This window comes from Sorex fumeus, unplaced genomic scaffold, assembly GCF_029834395.1.
Source record: "Sorex fumeus unplaced genomic scaffold, SorFum_2.1 ptg000024l, whole genome shotgun sequence".
NCBI lineage: Eukaryota > Metazoa > Chordata > Mammalia > Eulipotyphla > Soricidae > Sorex > Sorex fumeus.
The window spans coordinates 40,585,027-40,600,052 of record NW_026606081.1 but is presented as its reverse complement, the minus strand read 5'-3'; the positions used below and the strand labels follow the sequence as shown (position 1 = coordinate 40,600,052).

General features: G+C 37.1%; 1 pseudogene; it reads left to right on the top strand.

The window, feature by feature from the left end:
- The first annotated feature begins 7,964 nt into the window (after positions 1–7,964).
- Positions 7,965–8,085, top strand: LOC130023883 (uncharacterized; annotated as a pseudogene).
- Positions 8,086–15,026: the final 6,941 nt, after the last annotated feature.

Here is a 15,026-nt window from a genome sequence, read left to right as displayed (position 1 = left end):
AGAAGCACCTTTTCACTGACACCTTCTCAGGGAAAACCTTTTCTATATTTCTCTTCCCTTTCCACCAGAAGTACTGGCCTCCTGCCTTGAAATCAAGCCAGAGCATCAGCAAACTGCAGGTTCCTCTTCCGCTTCCAAAGGTATATCCACCCAATACCCCCACTTAGACCAGTCCTCTGAACACTTTGATGAACAAACTCAAACCGGTTTTAAACCTTAGATGAAGATGCTTGCCTTACATCCCACTCACCCCAATTTGAATTCCTGTACCATATATGGTCCCCTGAGCATTCGACTGTAAACACAGAGCCAGGAACAGTCCCTGAGCACTCCCAGGAAGGTCCTCCAAATCGAAAATAAAATAGACACCCATTGTCTTGAGCAGGCTTTAAATTTCAGGCCTGACAAGGCTGCAAATGCCATCAATCCAAATGGGCCTTAAACCTGATGTCTGGGACCTGCTTAGCAGATGGAGCCTTTTTGGGTAGTTCATCTGAGTGATATTTGCAATTGTTTGCTCTTCCTGTAGCAATCTGTCTTCACGGTTCTCCCTTTTGCTCCTCCCATTGAGCCCTAATTTTTTGGTTCCATGAGCACATCACACTCTCTGGCCTCTCAGTACTATTCCCTTGGCCTCAAGATTTTCTCAACCAACAACCCCCTTTTTGGCATGTCCCTATTGGCCTTGAGGTGTCAAATTAAATGCCATGAACCACCCCAGTCAGCTATGCCATTCCCACAGAAAGTGTCCTCCACCTCTGCTGACCCTCTTCAGGCTGTTGCAGGGCCTGTTAACTGATATTCAGGGATATCGCTCACACCTACTATCCGGCACTACACATGATAGACACTCCAACAAATCACTTTTGCATAAATGAACAAGTCAATAAATATGAAGGCACTTGGAACTAACATTTGCTTAAAACAAATCTCAAGATAATAAAGCAACAGAGGGCAGTTTTTCCAGTCATGTCATTATACCTATGCACCTCTATATTATACACTTAAAGTCTGTTACTAAAAACACCAAAATCCGGTGGGGATGCAAAAAAATATTTCTATCATTTAATGGAATCATTTGTTATGCTAAAAAATGGTGGGTATTGATAAAGTACGCCATTGCCATACAAAAACAGCTTTCTTTCTAAATGATGGTCTTGCCTCTAGGAAGCACAGTAGAAATATAACATCTAGAAAATGTTACTCTCTGGAAAGGAGATGTTCCCTCTAATTTACAAACATTTTTCAGTGATCAGGTCAAACATTTAATTAATTGCAGAGAAGACCACTGGTGACACATTTGAAGACTGGGAATGGAAGGGAGTTTTGGGGAGAGGGTAGTTGGAAAGGTTTGACTAATAATGTACTAAAACTGAAGTATTATGCTTAAGGACTGCCCCCAGGAATATAAAATTTCTTCTACTGCTTCCTATTAATAGTATTAAAAGGTAAACCATGGGGACTTTTTTTCCTTCTGGTTGTATTGACTGAATCTACGAAGAACTATGAAATGCTAACTAAACAGGACAGCCTAAAATAAATTTAACAACAAGCACAAACCTACAAGGAAAGCCTTTTGTAATGTTTTCCAGGGCACCATACTTTTTGAACATTACGTACGGGAAAATATTATATAGAGGAAACGTCATTTTACGAGCTTTTGGACGAGGTATTTTCTATTTTAATGAATGTCATATAGAGAGACAAAGTCAATATAACAAAGTTTCACTCATCTGTACTGTGGAACTAAACTGCCATAACTTTGGATTTTCGGTTTTAATCTTAGTAGAAATATATTTCTAAGTATCTCTGGCGAGACATTCCAGTTTTATTTCCTTCCCAAATGTGGACTTTTAACTTATAAAAGTTAAATTTTTATTTTAAAAAACCCAGCCAAACTCACATCTGTGGTATTCTTCAGAATAATTAAAGGCAAACAATTTGACAAACTATCAAATGATTGGTAAGACCATTTCCACTCAATTATTCTTAAGCACTGAAAAACAGGGTGTGCATGAATTCACTCCGTTTTAAATTACCCTGAGCATTTAAAAACCACCTGGATGGATTCAAGAGGTAATGGGAGGCTGAGGGGAAAAAAATATGAATTAACGAAGAACACATTTGGGTGATAGACCTAAAAATAAATCCTTTCTATGTATATAGTTGGCACTCACAGATTGAATAATGCTAATGTAAGCAGACACAGATTTCTCAAGTCTTTTTATGTAAAATGTGGTTTGGTCCTGCTTTCTTTACCATGCTAATGAATGCCAGGGGAGGCTAGAGGCTGTATTTTAACTTTTTGTTTACGTGTCTGGACACAGGCTAAATAGTTCCCATGGAAGACAGTTGACCACATGGAGTGGAAAGGTCCAAGCTCAAGGTCTTAATCTCTATTTTAAAAATTATTTCATTTCCCACTTCAGGATAATAGCCCTCTGTTATTTTTAACAACTTTGACTTGGAAGGTCAGCAATAGCTATTTAAATACAATGCCTAAGCTTTGTTATGCTAAATCATCAGCTTTGAGTAGGTCTGGAGGGATGTGGACTGCTGATTCACCAAGGTGCTAAGACAAATATCTTTCTTGGAAGCATCCTTGAAGGTGCATCCCCAAGGCAGTATGAAGGGCACATCCCCAAGGAAGTTTCTTTGAATACTGTAGGTTCCTAGAAAACCCAAACCATACCATTTTTGGGTCAAGAATGCAGAAATCCCCAGATTAAGAAGCTAATGGGGATGGGGGGTGGGAGGAATACTGGGATCAGTGGTGGTGGAAAATGAGCACTGGTGGAGAGATGGGTACTCGATCATTGTATAACTGAAACCCAAGCACAAAAATTTGTAAGTTTGCAACTGTACCTCATGGTGTTTCACTAATAAAAATTTAAAAAAGAAAAAAAGAAGCTAACGGTAAACAGTTGGGAGTGTTCTGAGAACAGTGGAGAAACGTAGCAAGAGTGTTGAGAAAGTTAAAGGCAACAGAGCACAACTTTGTTTGTCAACACCCCATTCCTTCCCTCCCAATGAGCTTCACAATAACCCACGAAGAAGATGAAGCCAGCTGAACCCTCTAACTCGGGGAGCCAAGTGCCAAAGTGCAGATGGAGGCGTACATACCACATGTCTAAATATTTAAGTTTTGCAGCTAGCTAACTAGCTGTGAAATAAAATATTTAGTATGTTCTATTCTCCTACCTTAGCAAATGTATCTTCCTTACAATGAAGTTGAAATCTCAAGTGCGAAGCCATGGCAGCACGTGAATAAAAGTTGGCAAAATATCAAAGAATATTGAGTTCCATATATGTTGTGCAGACCTGGGTGTTCTGCTGGTGGGTCAGCAATATTTGGAGAAGTAATGAAACACAGAAATAGTATCATTATTTAAGAAATTATATGTTTATCTAATAAGAATTCTGCCTATTCATTCATTACACTGCTATAACCAATATTCTCACTTAGTTGTTTTCAGTAGGCAGATGACAGCCAGATTATCTTCTTTGAGTCCTGGGAGTCTTGAATAGGTTTATATTAATTAATTTGGAGACACTATACTGAGAAACAGTAGCAACTAGAATTGTTAATACAAATTTAGGGCAATACCTAGATATATGGGCTGGAGCGATAGCACAGCGGTAGGGCGTTTGCCTTGCACACAGCCAACATGGCCGACCCTGGTTCGATTCCTCCAACCCTCTCGGAGAGCCCAGCAAGCTACTGAGAGTATCTCGCCCGCATGGCAGAGCCTGGCAAGCTCCCCATGACGTATTCGATATGCCAAACACAGTAACAACAAAGTCTCCAATGGAGACGTTACTGGGCCCGCTCGAGCAAATCGATGATCAACGGCAGGGCCTTTACCTTTACCTACCTAGATATATAAATGAACCTGAAATTAAAAAAATTAAACCCTAATATGGTCAGAGAAATGTTAGTAATAATTATCACATAAAAACACAAAATAAGTTCTTTGCAAAGTATGTCTATATTGCCTTTATCAGGTTTTCAAGGTATCTTAAAGATACACAGTATCTCTTAGTTTCCTCCAAAATTGTCAATACTTAATTTTTTTTTAAATATCAAAAGTGTCGGTGTATTACCTCAGTTTGTCCCAGTCTCTCCACTGAGATCACAATTTACTCTGTAATTACCAGAAAATGTTCTTTTCAGAAATTAGTTTTAGAAATATTTGTAGATAAATATTTTTCTGCATAGTCAGAAAATATCTTCATTTCTTGTAATCTTTTTCACTTTTTACTTTAATGAAATGTCACACTTATTGCATACTAAAAGTAATTTCTTGTAATTTGGAAAATAACTTTTCCAAAGTTTTGTTATCCTTTTGAAAATAAATAGGCAGAGGCTGGAGAGGTAGTACATTGGTAAGGTTGCCTTGCATATAACTGACCTGGGTACAATCCCGGTCATCACATATGGTCCTGCAAGCACTGCCAGTAGTGATTCCTGAGTGCAGAGCCAGGAGTAACCCCTGATCATTCCCAATGTGGCCAAAAAAATGTAACGAACTAACATCTTGTTTGTGAGTTGTTGACCTTAATCTCTTACTGACATGATTAGTAGCAAGCTATATGAATAACACACACCCAAAATTAAGTTCATAATTTCTAATGAAAATCATAATGTGGTTTTTACTTGAGAGCTTATTAATATAACTTTTTAACTCCATTTTACAAAGGAATAGCTTGTGTATTTTATTTTCCCATTTTGTTATTCAATATACTAATGACCTAATTTGAATTCCCTATCCAAAAAAGAAATCATACTTTTATTATTTTCATTAATTTTATATGCTTATACATCCTATTAGAAAATTTGGAAGCTATTTCTATGAAATCCAAAAATTTTCATACATTGTATAAATATTAGGAAATGTTTGTAAAGAACACAAACTTTCATCTGTAAGATGAATAAGGTAAAAGTATTGTATAACGTGGTGACTACAACTGATAACATAGCATATATCAAGGCCCTAAATATATTGAAATTTGTTAAGAAAGTAGAGCTCAGATGTTCTTACTCAATATATGTATGTGTATAAAATTACATATATAATTATGAATGCATATAGATATAAATATGTGAGTTGATGGGTATCTTAAGTAAATGAGAATTTTTCACATTGTATATGTATATCAAACCATCACAATAAACATTTTAAATGCCTTATAATTTTATTTGCTAATTATACCTCAACTAAGCTAAAATTAGTGTTGAAGTAAGCATCATTGTGTATTTATAAATATTAGCATATTTTGCCATCTTTGAAAATCTTTTAAGAAAATTTTAACAATTTTTCTTTTAAAAAATGTTTTTAATTGAATTACCATGAAATACAAAATTACATAGCTGTTCATTATTGGACTTCAGTCATACAATGGTTCAATACCCATCCCTCCACCATTAACAATTTTTCTTGTTCTAAATACCATCATTGTTGGGAAAAAATATTTAATCGTTGTTTTGCTGTTGTCCCAGTACTTGTTAATTTTTTTATCATTTTTTTATTAGTGAAACACCATGAGGTACAGTTATAGACTTAAAAATTTTTGTGCTTGGGTTTCAGTTATACAATGATCAAGTACCCATCCCCCCACCAGTGCCCATCCTCCCCCACCACGGGTCCTAGCATCCCTCCCACCCCCCATCCCCCGATCCCCGTCCCAGCCTGCCGCTGTGGCAGGACATTCCCCCTTGTTCTCTCTCTCTTCTTTTGGGTACTGTGTTTTGCAAGAGAGGCATTGAGTGGCAATCATGTTTGGTCTATAGACTACTTTTAGCATGTCTCTCCCACCCTGGGAGGGTCTTCACAACACCCTTTATTTGGTGCTCTCTTCTCTATCTGAGCTTCCTTTTCACCTAGCACATATGGCTGGCCTTCAAGTCATGGAGCAAAATTCCTGGTACTAATCTCAGCCATTCCTGGGTGTTTGTCTCCCATTTTGTTGCTTTATGTTCCCCAGATGAATGCAATCTTATGTATGTAGCCCTTCATGTTCTTTTAATCCAGACTTTTTCTGCAATCATGAATATCTTTTTTTTTTTGCTTTTTGGGTCACACCCAGTGATGCACAGGGGTTACTCCTGGCTCATACACTCAGGAATTACTCCTAGGCGGTGCTCAGGGGACCATATTGGATGCTGGGAATCGAACCCGGGTCGGCCGCATGCAGGGCAAATGCCTTACCCGCTGTGCTATCTCTCCAGCCCATGAATATCTTTTTTGACCAAAAGAAACACTGAATATTGGTTAAGAAATGTGTAACAATAGTGACAAGTGTACTTTTTCTTTGAGCTTAGACTAAAACAGAGTCTTTCCCAATTTGAAAGAAGTTGGAGGGACGGAGAGATTGTACAGTGAGTTAAGCACTTGCTTTGCATGCAGCTGACTAAGGTTTGATCTACAGGATGCCATATGGCCCCCAAGCACCCCATGAATGATTCCTGAGCAGAGAGCCAGGAGTAACCACGAAGCATCACCAGGTGTGCCCCAAACACACACGCACACACAAAACATGAGTTTAAAGTTAAATATATGAGTACAGAGGATTTGGGGACAGTGAATCTGCTCCATATTACGCTATATGATGGGTGAATGTCACCATTATAACAAATCACACTTTCAAAACTACTCTTATAAAGAACCAAACATGATAACCTCTCAGGGTCTGTATTGCAAACCATAATGCCCAGAAGTAGAGAAAGATTACGGGGAACCATATCTGCCATGAAGGCAGAGGGAGCGTGGGAAAGGGGGGGTATACCAGGGATATTGGTGGTGGGGAATGTGCACTGGTGGAGGGATAGGTGTTTGATCATTGTGTGATTGTAACCCAAACATGAAAGCTTATAACTAACTCACAGTGATGTAATAAAATGTAAAAAAATAAACAAATAAAAAACAAAAACTACTGTTTATCACTTGGTGATAATGATATGTCAATACAAGTTTATCAGCTAGGAGAAATGTTCCATTCTAACGGGGATGATAATGATGGAGAGAGTCTCTACAGGTGGGGAAGTGAGGAAGTGTACAAACAATTTCTGGACCTTCCCCTACATATTGCTGTGAACCTAGATCTGGTCTAAAAGAAATTGTCTATAAAAGATGAAATGTAATCTTTCTGCCATGTTTATCCAATGGAAAATTATAATCATTGATTTGAATCAGATTGTGCTTTGCTAGAAACATTCCCGTTCGTGTCAGGATATGACAGCCATTTTCCAGAATCATCATCCAATAAACAGAGTGAAGTTCCAGAGATTTTGACATTCTTTTCCAATTTGCAGATTTTATTAATGTCGTTTTCTTCAGTTTCTAGCAAACAGTCCAGAGTTGCTTTTGTTGCCTCTGCATTATGAATTTGATTTGAATAAATTTTTTGTTTATTTTCGTTTGTTTTTTTCCAGTGGTTACGGCTTCAATTAATGAGAATGTGACATGGCAAAAGTTTTATCTGACTAGTTCCAGTTGTGCATTTGATGAGAATAATGCACTTGCTCATTTTTTATTAAAGTTTATTTAAATAGAGTTTTCATAATATCCTGCTACAAATCTTGTGTGGGCGATGTTATATAGAAACTGGCTTACTTTGCTAGTTTCCGGTTCCTTAAATTTAACGCACTATTTTGAAGACTACATATTACTTATATTTTCTTTTTACTCTATCTTAAGTTCTATATTAGTATTTGTTGCTTTTGTCAAGATTCAAATTGCACACATTCTGAATAGTTTAAAAAGAAGTCAGAAAATGTAATCTGTAAAGAGCCAGAAATTTTTGGCTTTGCAGTCAGTACAGTTTCTGTTGCAATTACTTAATTTTGATGTTATGGCATAAGCATAACTACAGTTAATACATATTCCAGCAAAGATTTATATAGAAATAAATTACAGCAGATCATCATTGACCTATAAATCACTTTGCTCTGAAACCTAATCTAATTAAAAAATAAAATTTTTGTTACATTTGTGAGGGAAACCAGGTTTTCTCATGTAACTGCAGTGGTAGAAATGGATTAACTTCAGATTCTACTGAGGTTACCTATTCTACCCTAGTACAGGGTAACTGTGGAAGGTGTAATGGTGGTGGGATTGGTGTTGGAAGATTGAAGGCCTGTTAAAAATCATCATGAACAACTATGTAAATATAGTGTTTATGTAAAGTGTAAGAAGAAAATTCGAAAAATAAATTTTTAATGAAATTTTGCTTTCCAAGGGTTAACAGTAGTCAAAATAATATATTAAATGCAAGACAAATTAAAAAATCATAATTAAGTATCAAAATTTAAGTCACAAGACATAAAAAATTGTGAGGTTTTGATTTAATTTTTGAAAATGCAATTGCATCCTTTTTAATAATTTTATAAAAATAAAATAATTCACAATTAAAATGTACAATGTCCCACATAGAGAATCAATGGAGAAAAATTAACTCTATAGAGGTTTGCTACATGTGGGATTACCCAGAAAAAGGAAAGTAGAACTTATTTAAAAAGAGAGGGCTTCAAGAATAGTAGAGTTGTGTACCAGGAGGATTGCTCTATGGCTTGGAAGTTGGCCTCACATGCTAGGGGAAAAGGCAGCTCAAATAGAGAAGGGACCACCAAGTAAAGGTTGCTTGGAGGGCCAGATCAGGATGGGAGATGCAAGCTAAAAGTAGACTATAGACCAAACATGATGGCCACTCAATATCTATATTACAAACCACAACACCCAAAAGGAGAAAGATAACAAAAGGGAATGCCCTGCCACAGAGGCTAGGTGGGGTGAGAGGATGGGGTGAGGGTGGGATGAGGGATACTGGGATCACTGGTGGTGGAGAATGGGTACTGGTAGAGGGAAGGGTACTCGATCATTGTATGACTGAAATGTAAGCACGATAGTTTGTAAGTCTGTAACTGTACCTTACAGTGATTCATTTGAGAATTTAAAAAAGTCAAGAGAGAGAGAGAGAGAGAGAGAGAGAGAGAGGGCTGGAGCAATAGCACAGCAGTTAGGGATGCATTGCATGCATCCAACCTGGGCTCAATTCCCAGCATCTCATATGGTCCCCCAAACACTGCCAGGATGATTTCTGAGTGCAGAGCCAGGAGTAAATCCTGTCCATCTCTGGGTGTGACCCAAAAAAAAAAGAGAGAGTAAAATTTAGCGGAATAATGAAGTATAAGGCTGGAAGTAAGAGGAAATGGACAGTGTTGGTCAAGCAGTAAAAACATTCAGTTATAAGGTGAAAATTATCAAAGATCTAACATATATAGCACATTATTGAAATTCAGTTAGATGCTAAAACAATCTCACCAAAAAGAAAATTTGAGGTAAGGTAAGGTGATTTTGTGTTTATTGTCTGGACTGTGGTTAACATTTTATAATATAAACAAATATCAAATCATGTGGTACTCTATAAATATATACAGTTTTATTTGCTAGTAATAATAAAAAAGAATCAACATCATGTTTCATGTAAACATATGTGTGTAATTAACTTTGCAAATGATGCTCAGGCACCACATACAATTGTTGCACATCCCACACTAACTTGTAATAATCTCCAGATTCAGAAATTAGAACAAGGGGCCAGAAAAATTGGATAGGGTTTGAAGTAATTGCCTTGCACATAGTCAACTATGATCCAATCACTTCCACCCTCTTAGAAAAATTAAAAGTAAGAAAGAAGAGGAGAAGGAAGAGGAGGAAGAGGAGGAGGAGCAGGAGGGAGAGCAGGAGCAGAAGCAGAAGCAGAAGCAGAAGCAGAAGCAGAAGCAGAAGAAGAAGAAGAAGAAGAAGAAGAAGAAGAAGAAGAAGAAGAAGAAGAAGAAGGAGGAGGAGGAGGAGGAGGAGGAGGAGGAAGGGAAGAGGGAGGAGGAGGAGGAGGAGGAGAAAGGGAAAGAAGAAAAAGAAGAAGAGGAGGAGGTGGAGGAAAAGGAAGAGTAGGAGGGAGGAGGAGGAGGAGAAGGAAAAGAAGGAGGAGAAGAAGGAGAAGAAGTAGGAGAAGAAGGAGAAGGAGAAGGAGAAGGAGGAGAAGGAGAAGGGAAAGAACAAGAATAAGACAAATACGCTAGTCTATTCAGTTCTTGCAGCTGAGAATTTCTAGATCAATTTTCTGTGGCATTTGATTTCTGATCCTGACTTCTTTCCCAGCCTATTTCAATTCTCTGACAGCCCATGAAAAGGGCTTTTTGTCAGAGACAAAAAGAAATTTAAATCTCTACTGTATTTTCTTATAATTACACCAATTCTATCAGACCAGGGCTCACCCATATGATCTCATTTTAACTTATTTCCTTCCCTAAACGCCCCTACCAACAAATGCAATGACATTGGGAGTAGGGGCTAACCATAACCATTTCAGGAAACACAATGCACTTCATAGCAACAAGGAAAAGCAATAACATTGACACACAGCACTAGTGGCAAACAAAAAATTTAATTGTTCAAGAAACTATTGTATGAATGTTACTTGGAAAAAATATTCTGTAAGTCAATTAATTTGTCTCTTACCTGAATAGTTTTGTTCAACATTTCCAAGAGAGAGTCTGTTTCTGAGATTGGAGGTGACCCAATCAATAATAATTCACTGGAAACTTTTGTTTCATGGATATAAAATATCTGAAGCAATTTTTTGAAACTGGATGATGTTTACGATAAAAATGTGTCCCCCATATCAGGGGGCTCTTTGGTCTTATCTGGAGCAGCCATTCCTACCAGCACTGAACAGAAGGCAGGAAAGAGACAAAGCTATTTCCTAACCTTACAAAAAAGAGTCTGAGTCAACTCAGATATTTCACTTCTAGATATCTACCTCCAGGACATTTAAAAACATTTCAAAAGGACATACACAGCATCATTATTGCAACAGTACAATAGTACATGGAATCAACCTAGACGTCCAATGATAGATAAGTGAATCAGGAAGATGTGATATATATAATACATATATACATAAATATACAATGGAATACTACACAACTGTAAGGAATGAAATCATGCAATTTGCTGCAACATGAGTGGAACTGGAAGCTATCGTGTTAAATGTAGTAAGCCAGAAGAAGAAGGACAAAAGCAGGATGATCTCACTTATGTGTGGTATATAGAATAATTGAAAAAGGAAATATAAAGTTCGAAGGGGGCATGCCTAGATCACTTTTGGCCCAGAGTTTATGGAGAAGGAAAGAAAGTGAGGGGGGAGAAGAGACAGGAAAAAAGCAATGAAATTAAGGGTCAAAGGGACCTGAATATTTTGGTGGTATAAAGGAGTGGTAAAGCTTAATATCCAAACCAGAGTCAACCACACTGAAAACAAGAGATCCAAACTTTTTAACAACCAAACTTATAAGTGTATCTGTCAAGGTGGCAGGCTGGGAATGTGGGGATAGGAAGGAAGGAACCTGGAAACGCTGGTGGAGGGAAGTTGACACTGATGACGGGATTAGTGCTAGAGCATGGTATGTCTAAAACCCAACTGTGAATAACTTTGTGTATCATAGTGCTTTAATAAAATTTTTTAAATGAAAACAATTTTAATTTGTACAAACTATGTCTTGAGTGGGAAGCCACCAATGTCCCCATTTTTTTAATGTGAGTTAAGTTATATTTTTAAGTTACCTTTTTCAGAACATATTTGCCATTTATTGCAAAATACTGGTTCATTATGTAGATTAATGTTAATGACATTTGGGCAAATGTGGAAATTTGAATCTCGTTTTTGTGGTAGCAGCTTGGTTAGCAGTACTTACTGCAGGTTAAGGAATCAATGACTGTTGAATAAAACTGGCTGGATGAGATGTTTTAAAACATGTAAGTATGAAAATTTTGTAGAATAAGTTTTATTATAGTTTGAAAAAACTGGGATAAACGTCCATTATAACTCAAAGTGAGACTTCATAGTGACCAATTCAATATAAATATCTTATAATCTTATATCCCCTGTTTAATGTTAGTGGTTATCAGTTAATTGCTCTTCGATGTCAAAATTTTACATCTAGGAAAAATTGGGAATTATGAGGCTTCCTGGGAAGAATTGAATCTTGTTTTCTATTAATTCTTATCAGGTCTAATTGGGGGTAAAGAGCTTGACCTTCGGAGGAGAGGGAACACTCTGAATAAAGTTGGGGTGCTATAGAACCTGAAAAAGCTTTGATCATTGATCCATGTATCAATGTCTGCCACAATAGTAATGCCCAACGCTGGTAGTTCATACATTTGGAGTGAGCAAATGTGGCCAGTTCTGGTGTTACGAGGCATACCTTGAACTGGGAAAACCTGAAACAAGTTTAGATACATATTTTGAGCCTATATTGCCATTTATGTGATCATGAAAATTTCCTAAATCCATATGAGCTACTCATTTTTGGAACTGAACAAAATGCGAATTTTTTTGAGCACAAATTCTAATCACTTACCAAACTATAAGTGTTAAAGTAAAGCTTTCAAGTAAGATATAGTTTTTTAAAGAATTAAATGTTTATAAAAAGAATACTTGGGGCAAAACATGATTGGAGAGAAGGGTTGTTTTGTGGTGTTGGTTGGACAGCAATTTAATAGAAAATTATAGTCCTGTGATTTGCTGAGTCACGAAAAGTAGACTTCCAAATCACCAAACACAAATTACTATCATTTACAAAAGAGAAATAATAAAGAAGATCAAAATCATTGACAATGAGTTGCTGTGACTTTTGGTTTCTCTATAAGATTTTATACTGCGATAGACAATCACAGCAACTAGAATTACAAATGTTTCAAATTGTGGCATAACTAGAAACTTAACCACATTTCTACATAATGACTTATTCTGTTAGGTTCAGGAAATGCAGGTCAAATTCAAATAAATCCTGACCAAATCTGCCTTATAAATGAATGAATTCTCTTGCTAGTTGAAAGTTTTGCTGTGACTGCTCTACCATAGAAGATATTCACATACACTACAAACAAGCTCTGGACCTTGACCCTTGACCCTATGTTACTTCCATACATGACAAGCAGCATTTTTTTTTCAGTTTTCTATTTATTCAAGAATTTTTGTTATTTCTTGGGCCAACTATGTGGCTCAGTAATAGACTACTTGTCCTTCAAATGATGTTCTGTTCCAAACGCCACAAAAAAGTAAAAACCAGAAAGGTATATTCTTTTAATCCTTTTTCTGGGGTCACTCTTATCCCAACCTTTGATGTATAATTTTTTTCTTCTCTTTATGACATTACCCTCATCTTTCTCCCCTTTGAAGAGAACTGTATTTTCTCTTGAAAGCATTACTCTCCCTCTCTCTCAGACCATCCCAAAATATAATTATTTTATTCCAAAGACAAGAGAATAAAAGCTTTCTTGACAATGTTCTGACATACTTGTAAGGTGCTGGGAGATAATAATAAACAAATAAGTCCCACTTTGAAACATGGAAGTCAAGAGTCCTAGGATTTACATTCTAGAGACTTCTTTTTTTGTTCAAGTATGTCAAAGTTATTTATTTCATTTATTTTTACATTATAAAGGAACAGACTGGCATTAAACAAGTGAACAAATAAATGTCCAATATGTGAAATGTTAAATCAATGCAAGAACATAAAATAAGCCTGATAAAGATGCAGAGAGTGATGAGTAGAGGGATCCATTTAGATGGAGAGTCAGAACCACTAAGCATACTCTGAGTAGTGCATAATAAGATCGCCTACAATTGTACATAATGCAATAATGAAAAAGAGCCAGGCAGCTAAGTCAGATACAAAGTGAGACAAATATGTTTTATATACTGATAAAACTCTCATAAACCTTTTACCAAAAAAAAGAGAGAAAGAACAAATAAAATTTTATTAATTTTTCCCAAGAATTTGAATATTTTCTCAAACTTAAGCTTCCCAAGTAGCAGGTATAAGATCTGGAAAGACACTTGTTTATGCTCAAGGGTAAGCACATAGCAGTGGTTAAATGTGTGACACTCAACTCATTCTGAAGAGTAACTAGGTCAGCATTCATACAAAGCAGCAAAATCCTTAATGCTATTTAAGTATATATAACAATTTATTCCCATAATGCTGTCCTTACTCACTCACTCAAGACTGAGTAAGACTGATTACTCACTCTTGTAGTAGATACTTAGGAGGTTGAGGAATTCAACTAGAAGTAGATACAGTCAGTGAATGCTAAAGATACTATAAGAAGAAATTTGAAATTTCACAAGATAATCCAAGAATAGAAATAAGCAGTAAAAGAGACTCCAATCACTTAAGGGCTTATTGTCTCCCCAATTCCTCTCTTTACTTCATACATGTTTCATTTCTCTTTTTCTCTCTTACCTTGGTCTCTGTTTCTCTCATGCAAAATATGGAAGCCAACAGTTATAATTTTGCCTATCACAGTGCAGGATCCAGAGATTATCACACCAAGCTCCTGGGAGAGAACAAGGCAGAGTCTCCTACCCCGTGCCTGACTGTCCTCATGAGGGCCTGAGAGCTGAAGACCTCTGGGACCCAGCCAAGGTCATGCTGAGACCACTCTCTGCACGTTTGGATGAGCCTCATGCATAAAAGAACTGGCAGAGGAACTCAGGTGTGCGGGACCCGGGGCTGAGATCTCCAAACCTGCACGGTTTGGGACTGGACCTTCCAGTAGCTAGACAGTTACACCCACCAACTGCCATGTAACCCCAACAACGGCCAGGATCCAGAGATTATCACACCAAGCTCCTGGGAGTGACTTTTTATTTATATTTATTTAATTTTTCAGGGTACCTTAAATATCCCACCCACATGGCAGAGCCTGGCAAGCTATCCATGGTATATTCGATATGCCAAATCCAGTAAAAAAGAAAATGGATCTCATTCCCTTGACCCTGAATACAGCAGAGTCGAGACGGATGTGGAAGGAGAGGCTGATAAAATCCCAAGGCAGAGCTAGGCTGCCAAAATGAAGAAAGACAAAAATGATTCTCTGTACTTTAATGCACGTACACTGGCATCTGATGCATCCATCGAGGACCTGATGATACAAGCGCGAAATATCAAGTACGACATC